Here is a 14,677-nt window from a genome sequence, read left to right as displayed (position 1 = left end):
GGGGGGCACTCCACCCCCCCTGGCCGCCGCCCCCTTGGGAGATTGCATATCCCAGGGCCGGCGCCCCCCCCTTGGGGGCCTATATAAAGGAGGGAAAGGGGGAGGGCAGCCGCACCGTGTGTCTTGGCGCCTCCCTCCCCCTGCTACACCTCGTCCTCCTCCCGCAGCAGCTTGGCGAAGCCCTGCCGAAGTTCTGCTGCATCCACCACCACGCCGTCGTGCTGCTGGATCATCATCAACCTCTCCTTCCCCCCTTGCCGGATCAAGACGGAGGAGACGTCACGCTGACCGTATGTGTGTTGAACGCGGAGGTGCCGTCCGTTCGGCGCTAGGATCTCCGGTGATAGGATCACGACGAGAACGACTACCTCAACCCCGTTCTTTTGAACGCTTCCGCTCGCGATCTACAAAGTGGTATGTAGATGCATCTCTCCTTTCACTCGTTGCTTAGATGAACTCATAGATGGATCTTGGTGAAACCGTAGGAACAAATTTTATTTTCTGCAACGTTCCCCAACAGTGGCATCATGAGCTAGGTCTATGCATAGTTCTCGATTGCACGAGTAGAACACAATTTTGTTGTGGGCGTAGATCTTGTCAACTTGCTTGCCTCTACTAGTCTTTTCTTACTTCAGCGGTATTGTGGGATGAAGCGGCCCGGACCGACCTTACACGTATGCTTACGCGAGACAGGTTCCACCGACTGACATGCACTAGTTGGAGCGGATTAGATGAAAAGGGTCCTTATGAAGGGTAAATAGAAGTTGACAAAATCACGTTGTGGTTATTCGTAGGTAAGAAAACGTTCTTGCTAGAACTCAATTGCAGCCACGTAAAAGATGCAACAACAATTAGAGGACGTCTAACTTGTTTTTACAGCAATTGTCATGTGATGTGATATGGCCAGAAGTTGTGATGAATGATGAATGATATATTGTGATGTATGAGATCATGTTCTTGTAATAGGAGTCACGACTTGCATGTCGATGAGTATGACAACCGGCAGGAGCCATAGGAGTCGTCTTTATTTTTGTATGACCTGCGTGTCATTGAAGAACGCCATGTATATTACTTTACTTTATTGCTAAACGCGTTAGCCATAGAAGTAGAAGTAGTCGTTGGTGTGACAACTTCATGAAGACACAATGATGAAGATCATGATGATGGAGATCATGGTGTCATGCCGGTGACGAAGATGATCATGGAGCCCCGAAGATGGAGATCGAAGGAGCTATATGATATTGGCCATATCATGTCACTACTATATAATTGCATGTGATGTTTATTATGTTTTATGCATCTTGTTTACTTAGAACGGCGGTAGTAAATAAGATGATCCCTTATAATAATTTCAAGAAAGTGTTCCCCCTAACTGTGCACCGTTGCTAAAGTTCGTCGTTTCGAAGCACCATGTGATGATCGGGTGTGATAGATCCTTACATTCACATACAACGGGTGTAAGACAAATTTACACATGCAGAACACTTAGGGTTAACTTGATGAGCCTAGCATGTACAGACATGGCCTCGGAACACAGAGACCGAAAGGTTGAACATGAGTCGTATGGAAGATACGATCAACATGGAGATGTTCACTGATGATGACTAGTCCGTCTCACGTGGTGATCGGACACGGCCTAGTCGACTCGGATCGTGTAACACTTAGATGACTAGAGGGATGTCTAATCTGAGTGGGAGTTCATTAAATAATTTGATTAGATGAACTTAATTATTATGAACTTAGTCTAAAACTTTTGCAAAATATGTCTTGTAGATCAAATGGCCAACGCTCATGTCAACATGAACTTCAATGCGTTCCTAGAGAAAACCAAGCTGAAAGATGATGGCATCAACTATTCGGACTGGGTCCGGAACCTGAGGATCATCCTCATAACAACCAAGAAAGATTATGTCCTAGATGCACCGCTAGGTGAAGCACCCATCCCAGAGAACCAAAACGTTATGAACACTTGGCAATCACGTGCTGATGATTACTCCCTCGTTCAGTGCGGCATGCTTTACAGCTTAGAACCGGGGCTCCAAAAGCGTTTTGAGAAACACGGAGCATATGAGATGTTCGAGGAGCTGAAAATGGTTTTCCAAGCTCATGCCCGGGTCGAGAGATATGAAGTCTCCGACTAGTTCTATAGTTGTAAGATGGAGGAAAACGGTTCTGTCAGTGAGCACATACTCAAAATGTCTGGGTTGCACAACCGCCTGTCCCAGCTGGAGATCAACCTCCCGGACGAGGCGGTCATTGACAGAATCCTTCAGTCGCTCCCACCGAGCTACAAGAGCTTTGTGTTGAACTACAATATGCAGGGGATGGTGAAGACCATTCCTGAAGTATTCTCAATGCTGAAGTCAGCAGAGGTTAAAATCAAGAAAGAACATCAAGTGTTGATGGTCAATAAGACCACTAAGTTCAAGAAGGGCAAGGGTAAGAAGAACTTCAAGAAGGACGGCAAAGATGTTGCCACGCCCGGTAAGCCAGTTGTCGGGAAGAAGTCAAAGAATGGACCCAAGCCTGAGACTGAGTGCTTTTATTGCAAGGGGAAGGGTCATTGGAAGCGGAACTGCCCCAAATACTTAGCGGACAAGAAGGCTGGCAACAGTAAAGGTATATTTGATATACATGTAATTGATGTGTACCTTACCAGTACTCGTAGTAACTCCTGGGTATTTGATACCGGTGTCGTTGCTCATATTTGTAACTCACAGCAGGAGCTGCGGAATAAGCGGAGACTGGCGAAGGACGAGGTGACGATGCGCGTCGGGAATGGTTCCAAGGTCGATGTGATCGCCGTCGGCACGCTACCTCTACATTTACCTACGGGATTAGTTTTAAACCTCAATAATTGTTATTTAGTGCCAAGTTTGAGCATGAAAATTGTATCTGGATCTCGTTTGATACGAGATGGCTACTCATTTAAATCCGAGAATAATGGTTGTTCTATTTATATGAGAGATATGTTTTATGGTCATGCCCCGATGGTCAATGGTTTATTCTTAATGAATCTCGAACGTAATGTTACACATATTCATAGTGTGAATACCAAAAGATGTAAAGTTGATAACGATAGTCCCACATACTTGTGCCACTGTCGCCTTGGTCACATTGGTGTCAAGCGCATGAAGAAGCTCCATGCTGATGGACTTTTAGAGTCTCTAGATTATGAATCATTTGACACATGCGAACCATGCCTCATGGGCAAAATGACCAAGACCCCATTCTCCGGAACAATGGAGCGAGCAACCAACTTATTGGAAATCATACATACTGATGTGTGTGATCCAATGAGCGTTGAGGCTCGCGGAGGATATCGTTATGTTCTCACTCTCACTGATGACTTGAGTAGATATGGGTATGTCTACTTGATGAAACACAAGTCTGAGACCTTTGAAAAGTTCAAGGAATTTCAGAATGAAGTAGAGAATCAACGTGACCGAAAGATAAAATTCTTACGATCGGATCGTGGAGGAGAATATTTAAGTCACGAATTTGGTACACACTTAAGAAAATATGGAATCGTTTCACAACTCACGCCGCCTGGAACACCTCAGCGTAACAGTGTGTCCGAACGTCATAATCGCACTCTATTGGATATGGTGCGATCTATGATGTCTATTACCGATTTACCACTATCATTTTGGGGATACGCTCTAGAGACAGCTACATTCACTTTAAATAGGGCACCGTCTAAATCCGTTGAGACGACACCGTATGAATTATGGTTTGGGAAGAAACCTAAGCTGTCGTTTCTAAAAGTTTGGGGATGCGATGCTTATGTCAAGAAACTTCAACCTGAAAAGCTCGAACCCAAGTCAGAAAAATGCGTCTTCATAGCATACCCTAAGGAAACCATTGAGTATACCTTCTACTTAAGATCCGAGGGCAAGATCTTTGTTGCCAAGAACGGATCCTTTCTGGAAAAAGAGTTTCTCTCGAAAGGAGTAAGTGGGAGGAAAGTAGAACTCGATGAAGTACTACCTCTTGAACCGGAAAGTAGTGCAGCTCAGGAAAACGTTCCTATGGTGCCTACACCGACTGGAGAGGAAATTAATGATGATGATCAAGGTACTTCTGATCAAGTTGCTACTGAACTTCGTAGGTCCACAAGGACACGTTCCACATCAGAGTGGTATGGCAACCCTGTCCTGGAAATCATGTTGTTAGACAACGGTGAACCTTCGAACTATGAAGAAGCGATGGCGGGCCCAGATTCCAACAAATGGCTAGAAGCCATGCAATCCGAGATAGAATCCATGTATGAAAACAAAGTATGGACTTTGACAGACTTGCCCGATGATCGGCGAGCGATAGAAAACAAATGGATTTTTAAGAAGAAGACGGACGCGGATGGTAATATTACCATCTATAAAGCTCGACTTGTCGCTAAGGGTTATCGACAAGTTCAAGGGGTTGACTATGATGAGACTTTCTCTCCCATAGCGAAGCTGAAGTCCGTCCGAATCATGTTAGCAATTGCCGCATACTATGATTATGAGATATGGCAGATGGACGTCAAAACGGCATTCCTTAACGGGCATCTTAAGGAAGAACTGTATATGATGCAGTCGGAGGGTTTTGTCGATCCTAAGAATGCTAACAAAGTACGCAAGCTCCAGCGATCCATTTATGGGCTGGTGCAAGCATCTCGGAGTTGGAACATTCGCTTTGATGAGATGATCAAAGCGTTTGGGTTTATGCAGACTTATGGAGAAGCCTGCGTTTACAAGAAAGTGAGTGGGAGCTCTGTAGCATTTCTCATATTATATGTAGATGACATACTTTTGATGGGAAATGATATAGAACTTTTGGACAGCATTAAGGCCTACTTGAATAAGTGTTTTTCAATGAAGGACCTTGGAGAAGCTGCTTACATATTAGGCATCAAGATCTATAGGGATAGATCGAGACGCCTCATAGGTCTTTCACAAAGCACATACCTTGATAAGATTTTGAAGAAGTTCAAAATGGATCAGTCCAAGAAGGGATTCTTGCCTGTATTGAAAGGTGTGAGATTGAGCTTGGCTCAATGCCCGACCACGGCAAAAGATAAAGAAGAGATGAGTGTCATCCCCTATGCTTCAGCCATAGGATCTATTATGTATGCCATGCTGTGTACCAGACCAGATGTAAACCTTACCGTAAGTTTGGTAGGAAGGTACCAAAGTAATCCCGGCAAGGAATACTGGACAACGGTCAAGAATATTCTAAAGTACCTGAAAAGGACAAAGGACATGTTTCTCGTTTATGGAGGTGACGAAGAGCTCGTCGTAAAGGGTTACGTCGACGCTAGCTTCGACACAGATCTGGATGACTCTAAGTCACAAACCGGATACATGTATATGTTGAATGGTGGAGCAGTAAGCTGGTGCAGCTGCAAGCAGAGCGTCGTGACGGGATCTACATGTGAAGCGGAGTACATGGCAGCCTCGGAGGTAGCGCATGAAGCAATTTGGGTGAAGGAGTTCATCACCGACCTAGGAGTCATACCCAATGCGTCGGGGCTGATCAAACTCTTCTGTGACAACACTGGAGCTATTGCCCTTGCCAAGGAGCCCAGGTTTCACAAGAAGACCAGGCACATCAAGCGTCGCTTCAACTCCATCCGTGAAAATGTTCAAGATGGAGACATAGATATTTGCAAAGTACATACGGATCTGAATGTCGCAGATCCGTTGACTAAACCTCTCTCGCGAGCAAAACATGATCAACACCAGAACTCTATGGGTGTTCGATTCATCACAATGTAACTAGATTATTGACTCTAGTGCAAGTGGGAGACTGTTGGAAATATGCCCTAGAGGCAATAATAAAAGGATTATTATTATATTTCCTTGTTCATGATAATTGTCTTTTATTCATGATATAACTGTATTATCCGGAAATCGTAATACACGTGTGAATACATAGACCACAATACGTCCCTAGTACCTCTAGTTGACTAGCTCGTTGGTCAACAGATAGTCATGGTTTCCTGACTATGGACATTAGATGTCGTTGACAACGGGATCACATCATTAGGAGAATGATGTGATGGACAAGACCCATTCCAAAGCATAGCACAAGATCATGTAGTTCGTTTTGCTAGAGCTTTTTCAATGTCAAGTATCTCTTCCTTAGACCATGAGATCGTGTAACTCCCGGATGCCGTAGGAGTGCTTTGGGTGTACCAAACGTCACAACGTAACTGGGTGACTATAAAGGTGCACTACAGGTATCTCCGAAAGTGTCTGTTGGGTTGACACGGATCGAGACTAGGATTTGTCACTCCGTGTTACGGAGAGGTATCACTGGGCCCACTCGGTAGTGCATCATCAAAATGAGCTCAAAGTGACCAAGTGTCTGGTCACGGGATCATGCATTACGGTACGAGTAAAGTGACTTGCCGGTAACGAGACTGAATGAGGTATTGGGATACCGACGATCGAGTCTCGGGCAAGTAACATACCGTCTGACAAAAGGAATAGTATATGGGGTTGCTTGAACCCTAGACATCGTGGTTCATCCGATGAGATCATCGAGGAGTATGTGGGAGCCAACATGGGTATCCAGATCCCGCTGTTGGTTATTGACCGGAGAGCTGTCTCGGTCATGTCTGCATGTCTCCCGAACCCGTAGGGTCTACACACTTAAGGTTCGGTGACGCTAGGGTTGTATGAATATGAGTATGCAGCAAACCGAATGTTGTTCGGAGTCCCGAATGAGATCCCGGACGTCACGAGGAGTTCCGGAATGGTCCGGAGGTAAAGAAAACTATATAGGAAGTGTTGTTTCGGCCATCGGGAAAGTTTCGGGGTCACCCGGTATTGTACTGGGACCACCGGAAGGGTCCCGGGGGTCCACCGGGTGGGGCCACCTATCCCGAAGGGCCCCGTGGGCTGAAGTGGGAGGGGAACCAGCCCTTAGTGGGCTGGTGCGCCCCCCCTTGGGCCCCCCTGCGCCTAGGGTTGGAAACCCTAGGTGAGGGGGGGCACCACTTGCCTTGGGGGGCACTCCACCCGCCCTGGCCGACGCCCCCTTGGGAGATTGCATCTCCCAGGGCCGGCGCCCCCCTTGGGGGACTATATAAAGGAGGGCAAGGGGGAGGGAAGCCGCACCGTGTGTCTTGCCGCCTCCCTCCTCCTGCTACACCTCGTCCTCCTCCCGCAGCAGCTTGGCGAAGCCCTGCCGGAGTTCTGCTGCATCCACCACCACGCCGTCTTGCTGCTGGATCATCATCAACCTCTCCTTCCCCCCTTGCTGGATCAAGACGGAGGAGACGTCACGCTGACCGTATGTGTGTTGAACGCGGAGGTGCCGTCCGTTCGGCGCTAGGATCTCCGGTGATAGGATCACGACGAGAATGACTACCTCAACCCCGTTCTTTTGAACGCTTCCGCTCACGATCTACAAAGTGGTATGTAGATGCATCTCTCCTTTCACTTGTTGCTTAGATGAACTCATAGATGGATCTTGGTGAAACCGTAGGAATTTTTTTTATTTTCTGCAACGTTCCCCAACAAATTATTCCTACCTCTGGCAACGACAGATTTTCTTGTAAAATATCTGATATAACCTCCGGGCAGCTTGTCACAAGGTGCTTGAATCCATCGGTCTTCTTGGCAGCACCGAACACATCCCGCGAAGACATAAAGTCAATGCAAACATCATGCAGTCGCTCGCGACAATGCTGCTTCGCTAAAGTTAGGGTGGTTGCAACTGTCTGCACGTCAATGCTTCGGCATAGCTCTCCTTCACACATGGCCGCTAGCCTGTCCAACCCGTACGATCCGCGGCAACCAGCAAATGTTGCAGTGTCGTGTTCTTCTTGACATCGCGATTAGCCGGCAGGGCATCTGTGTATATAAAGTGAAGAAGCGCCTTGAATATAGAGGGCTCCACGTCATCGATGCTTATGTGCTGTATCTTGTTCTTTTTCATGGGACCGAAGAGCTCCATCCTGAAGAACGGCGTCCGAGCGACCAACACAACTCTATGAGCCTGAAACGATTGGTCTCCCACAACGAACGTCACATCCATGCCTTCCCCGTCCTTTAACATGTTCCCAAAGTCTTGGTGTAAGTTCGATGGCGGGATCGGGACGATGAAGGCGCTCACTTCATCCATGTGGTGCTCTTTCAAGACCGTCAAGACACATCTGACGGTGAAGCAGTCGTCTTTTAGGGCCCACAGTTTGGACTTGGGAACAAAGCCCTCGTAGCCCCAGCTGGCAACCTGTTGAGTATAATGTTTATTAGGAAAGATGAGATAGACTAGGATTTGTTCTGGCTTGTCTTGTACTCCAAGTAGATGATTGTACTCCTATATATATGCCCACGAGGCTCAAGCAATACAACAACAATTCCACCAAATCCCTCTCTTCCTTCTAATATGGTATCAGTTTCCGGGTTCTAAATCCTAGCTGCCACCGCTTCCGCACCCGCGCGCCGCCCCTGGGGCGGTCGGCCTCCATGACCGCCGCCGGGGGCCGCGCCGCCCGTACCTAGGGTTCGTCCGCCGGTCGTGTTGGCCGGCTGCCCTAGAGAGTCTTTTTCCCGATCCTTTGATCCGGGTTTTTCTCTCTCTCCCCGGTCGCTTTGATCGGCGTCTACTTTTTGGTTTTCCGATCCACTGGATCGGTTTGTGTCGCCCACCGCCGTCGTCGACACCCCGTGCCTCTACTCCGACACTGGCACGACCGGCCGGCTCCTTCACCGACCCGGCGGCCTCGCGCGTCGTCCGCGCATCTGCCCACCGGTCGCCACGACCCGATGGCCTCGCGTCATGCGGCGGCCCTTCACCGTCGCCGTTCGCGCGCCGTCCGCCCGTCGATCTACGCCGTCCGTCATCGCCCTGCTCCGACCGGGACTCCTGCATCACCCGACCCGGCGGCCTCGCGCCATACGGCGGACAATCATAGCTGCCCTGCCGCCAGCCGTCACCGGCTTCATCTCGGACTCCGCCGCCACCACGTCTCCACCGAGCGGCGTCCCTGACCTCGCGCGCGATCGGATTGATCACCCGCCCGCCGCCACGATCCACCTCATCTACGCCGTGCGACCGACCTGGCCCGTCGGTTGCGCGCGCCTCCGCAGGCCCCGTGAAGACTGTCCGAGTTCAGCGCGCCCCTCTACCGATTGAGCAACGGGCTGCCGCTGCGTCGCCCCATCAGGCCACAACGCCGCCGCCCCGTGGTTCTTCTCCCGGCTGCACCGACCCGCGTCACCGCTGCGTCGCCCCTTCGGGACGTAGTGCCGCGGCCCGCGGTCCACCGCCGCCCCGAGGCCGTCCGCCCCAGGTCGTCCCCGTGGTTGCACCGACCCTCGTGCCACTACTGCGTCGCCCCGTGGGGCCGTAGCGAGCGTGGCACGCGGTCCCCGCCGCCGTCCCCGCGGTTACACCGACCCGCGCTCCTCCTCTGCGCCGCCCCTTCTGGCTGTCGCCCCACGGCCCGCGGTCCCCGCCGCTGTCCCGAGGTCTTCCTGCCGTCGCTCCGACCTGCCCGCCGCCGCTGCGTCTCCCCTTCAGGCCGTAGCGCCGCGGCCCGCGGTCCACCGCCGTCCCCGCACGTCGACTTCTCGTGGCATGCGCTGCACCACCTCCTTTGGCGTGGGAACGCCACCGTCCGCGCCGGTCTTCATCACGCTGTCAGGGTTCTTCGCCTACTTCGAGCATCACCGCCGCGCTCATAACCTAGCCGCCGCCGCCGTCAGGCCACTGCCACCGCTACCCCCGTAGCCGCCGCCGCTTGTCCACCCCGTTCGTCTTCATCCAGCACCAGCTCATTGCCAGTGTCGCCGTCATCTACCCCGACCGCTTCATCTACTCCGACAACCGCGGGAGACATTGGCCTCGCGCCAATTGGCGCCGCATAGAAATCAATCACTGATCCAATTTGACTACCTCTACGGGATAGACCTAAACAGAAAACTGTTGAGTAATGGCAGCAAGTGATTGAGTTCGGTAGTTCCTCATAGAAAATTATTGGCTCTAGAGATATGGTAATATGGAGAAGACAAAATTATTTGAAGCACGCACAGAACCGGAAGCGCCCCTTGTTTCAAAGAGAGGAGGACGGGTTATTCACATTTAATTTGATGGTCAGAGGCAAATTGAAAGCTAAGCAGTGGTAATTAAGACCCCCAGGGGAAAATAGGGATGTCTCCTACGTTACCCATAATATGTGGAAGTATCGACATAATTTCATAGAGTCATTCGATCTGAATGCTACATGAAGAACATAAGCCAGATGACGTGTCGTCGAGTCCTTCTCTGCTGGCCTCTCCGACTTCTTTAACATGGCGTACAGCTTGTGCAGGTCCCAGTCTACGCATGCCCGGTGCTGGCAACATCGCCGCGTGCCTTCGTCCACGATGTGTCCCCGGGCCTGGCAAGCCTGGCACGATGCTTCGTCAACTTCGTCCGTCTACGCATGCCCGATGCTGGCAACACCGACGCATGCCTTCGTCTACGATGTGTCCCCAGGGTTGGCAACCCCGGCGCGATGCGTCGTCAACATCATCTACTTCCTGGCGCACCACTACTTCGACATCACTGCGCCCACGACTAACTCGGCACCTCCTTGCGTCCGCGGCTCCACGGCGACTTCCTCGACACCGGCTACCCTGAGTCGACATCGACCACGGCATTCTTCGCACGGCTACCTCGACCACGGCTACACCACTGTACGCTCTCGGCTACATCGACAAACGGCACAAAGGGCTATCGCCTTGCTTGAGCAACCTCGTCGGTTGCCACTCTAGCCACGACTCCGCGATGCGTCGACCGTTACGACTGTGGGGGGTGTCCGTCGGCTTGCCTTCGGATTCTTCTCCAGTCTCATCGTCTGCATCGCTACCGTTGTGACTGGGGGGGGGGATGTTGAGTATAATGTTTATTAGGAAAGACGAGATAGACTAGGATTTGTTCTGGCTTGTCTTGTACTCCAAGTAGATGATTGTACTCCTATATATATGCCCACGAGGCTCAAGCAATACAACAACAATTCCACCAAATCCCTCTCTCCCTTCTAACACAACCATGGAGGTAAAGGTATGCCGCAGGCTCGGTTGCTCAACGACTTGGCCATCCTTGCCCCATATACTCAAAGTGTACTTGGTCATCAAGGCATCTCCAGCCGCGCCCCCAGGAAGGCCTCCCTAGGCGTTTTTTTCGCGCCGGCGCCGAAAAAATGGCCCAGTCGCGCCCCCAGGAGCCTGATTTTCGCCGGCTTGGGCCGAAAACAGCGCCGACGGACCCAGCCCGAACCCGGCGCGCTGGGGGGCGCCCGGGGGCGCCGGGCGAACTGTTTTGGCGCGAAAAAACCGTGGGCCCGCCGCGTCAGCGACACGGCTCTCTTCTCGTCTCTTCGTCGTCCGCATCGCCTCGTTTCCCGCGGCGAATCAATGCCAAAGCTGCCGCGGAGTACGAGGAGATAGCCCGGCGCGGCTTCTCCGACGAGGACGCCATGCGGTGGGCGCGGGAGGACTACCTCCGCGACGAGACGGTCCGGCAGCGCAGGGCCCTGGAGGAGATCGCCGCCCGCAAGCGTGGGCGCGAGGACGAGCACGGCGTCGTGGTCCTCGACAGCGACGACGACGACGACGACGACGACAGCAACGACGACGACGACGACGACGACCGCCGCGCCAACCGGGGGAGGGATGCAGCAGGGACGGCGGAGGCGTAGGTGGGGGCGGCGACGACGACGACGACGATGACGACGACGGCGACGGCGGTGACTACACGCGGTTCTACAGCCTCCTCGACATGTAGAACCGCGTGGGCGTGCGGCGAGGGAGACGGCGGGGGTAGCCCGCTGTAGTTTTTTTCTTTTTTGTAAAATATGTTTAAGTTTGAACGAACTCGCTGCTGTTTGCGTTAAATTTGAGTCGTTTTTGACTTTTTTGACTAACCGTGGGCGCCGCGACTGGGGGGCGTTGCCCCCAGTGCACGGTTTAGCGCCGGTGCACTCCCAGGGGCGATTTTTTGCCCCTCCTGGGGCTCAACGGCTGAAGATGCCCTCACCTCCACCTTTGGTTGTCCTCTATGGAGACGAAGGAAGGCCGCCGGTGCGTGGGCGTGGGCACCTCCGGTCTCGTTCTTGTTGTGCCCGTCGGGGTAGAACAGGATGTCCCACTCGCATCCACCGGCGCTGAACGTGCTCGACGTGACGCAGTTGCCGGCGCCCATGCCGTCGATCAGTGAGAAGTTGGCGATCTCGAAGTTATGTATCACGGTGTTGCCCTCCGTGTAACATCGTGACCACGTCTCGGGCGCGTACAGTTTCGCCGGAGAAGAAGCTATGATGTTTCCCATGGCGGAGGGCAGGAGGTCGATCGAGCTGGGCAACGATCGTACCATATACGCGTCGGCCGGAGTAAACTTGTAGGCTGAGCCAGAAGAGTTAAGAGCCCGCGTCCGCTACGTACAAACGCACGTACAAGTGATGGAAAACATACCACCTTCCAAAGATGGTTTGCCCGATAAACAACGTCGGGATTGGAAGACCTCGCCAGGAGACCTCGGCGTCAAATAGTTGAGGAAGCGGGGAACCTCTATTTGTCAGTTAATTGAAAAAACGAGTGCATCAGTCACTTCTAATAGGGACCATTAGATCTTCATCCAACCGTGCAGAACAGATCGCGCTACTGTCATCGTCTTCCTCCCTTCCTTCATCCTCCTCCCGATACCCCAGCCTACCCCACCCTAACCGCCGGCCTCCACCACCCGCGGCTAGCAGGCGCTACGCACCCCTCATCCCTAAGATAAATAATGGGGCCATTACTTCACTCTAAGATAGATGATGGGGCTAGTACTTCCCCGGCGAGGTCTGGCCAAGAGGGGAGAAAGAAAGAGAATGAAGGAAGAAGGAAAAAAGTGACTGACACGAGAAGGATTTTCAGGCACCTAGAAATAGCAAATCCGGAGAAGTGTGCATGTGGGCAGCCTAGTTTTAGCGTCCATCCGGTTTTCTACAAATTTTTCTTTGGTCCCTTCCGTTTGCTCTAGTTTTTTGTTTTCCATGAAACAATGAATATTTTTTTGAATTATAATATTTACATTCAGTTTTTAATGAGTGTGAACATTTCTGAAAGGTGGCCAGCACTTTTCAAATACCGGAACATGTATTTAAATGCATAAATGCATTTTAAAATTGGATAAACACCTCATTGCATTTTTAGAAATTGTTCACTGCGAATAGAGAAATGTTCTTTATGTTTAAAAAAATTCCATTGGGCATAAAAAATTGTTCACGGTTTACTCTAAAAAATAGCTATATGTAAAATAATTATTTTCATGGAAGTAAAAGAAAAATGGCAAAAGAAAAAAGGGAAAAACAAAAGGCGAAATACAAAAATCTAATAAATAATATTAAAAATAGAAAACATAAAACTGTAAGAAAAATAAAAAAGGAAAAGGGTAAAACTGGAAAAGAAAAAAGAAAAAGAAAACAGTCAAGAACCAAAAAGATGAAAGAAATACTAAAACCGGAGCAGGAGTGTTGCCCACTTGGGACTTGTCATGAACTTCCAAAGTAGAAAGCATTTCCCAAACCCGAACGTAGTAAATAACACGTAATGACATCAAAAAAGAATCTTTAATTTCCTTATCCTCTTATCTTAAATTTCATATGTGCATGAGTAAAATTAATGGTGTTTCTCGAAAGACCGACCCTGCAACCAACAGGACCAACACATCCAATCACCACTGAGCTTGGTGGTTCAGCAAGTTGTGCGCAATGGATACATTAGTGGTTTTAAAAATAAAATCTATTTAACACGAATTAACACATTACACAAAAAAGAGTTCTCATTATGTAAATTGCTTTTACCTCTGCCAATGGCAAATTTTCTTGTAAAATATCCGATATAACCTCCGGACAGCTTGTCACAAGGTGCGTGAATCCATCGTTCTTCTTGATAGCACCGAACACATCCCGCGCAGACACATAGTCAATGCAAACGTCTTTCGGTCGCTCGCGACAATGCTGCTCACCTAATGTTAGGCTAGTTGCAACAGTCTGCACGTCAATGCTTCGACATAGTTCTCCTTCACACATGGCCGCTAGCTTGTCCAACCCGTACCAATCCATGGCAACCAACTAATGTTGCAGCGTCGTGTTCTTCTTGACATCGTGATTATCCAGTGAGGCATCTGTGTATATAAAGTGAAGAAGCGCCTTGAAGACGGAGGGCTCCACGTCATGGATGCTGATGTGCTGCATCTTGTTCTCTTTCATCGGACCGAAGAGTTCCGCCCTGAAGAACGGCAACCGAGCGGCCAACACAAGTCTATGAGCTCGAAACGATTGGTCGCCCACGACGAGCGTCACATCTGTGCCTTCCCCATCCTCCGACATGTTCCCAATGTCCTGGCGAAGTTTTGATGTCGGAGTCGGGACGACAAAGGCGCTCATAACTTCCACGTGGTTGGAGCCGGAGCTTGAATCCGGTGACATTTTTTATCCCCAAGCTCTTTTTCGACGAGGGCGGCGGTGCGAGGGTGGTTTCGGCGGCGACAAGCCGGTGGCGGTGGCTGGCGGGGTGGCGAAATGATCCGGTCTCTCCATTCCGATGGGAGGGCCGGTCATCGGTGACGGCAGCAGGGCGTGGTGGCGGCTACGGCGAGAAAGAGAAAGCGGGAGAGAAGAGGCATCAGTTTGGCTCAGCTAAGCACACGGTGAGTA

The 14,677-nt window shown here is 50.7% G+C and overlaps 2 pseudogenes; both read right to left on the bottom strand.

Annotated features, from left to right (window-relative positions):
- The window catches only part of LOC119361198, a 20,130-nt pseudogene extending 7,824 nt beyond the window's left edge, over nucleotides 1-12,306 (bottom strand).
- Nucleotides 12,307-13,637: 1,331 nt separating this feature from the next.
- LOC119361197 lies at nucleotides 13,638-14,449 on the bottom strand (annotated as a pseudogene).
- Between the last annotated feature and the right edge of the window lie 228 nt (nucleotides 14,450-14,677).

Source organism: Triticum dicoccoides, chromosome 2B (genome assembly GCF_002162155.2).
Source record: "Triticum dicoccoides isolate Atlit2015 ecotype Zavitan chromosome 2B, WEW_v2.0, whole genome shotgun sequence".
NCBI lineage: Eukaryota > Viridiplantae > Streptophyta > Magnoliopsida > Poales > Poaceae > Triticum > Triticum dicoccoides.
This window is presented reverse-complemented; position numbering and strand designations above follow the sequence as displayed.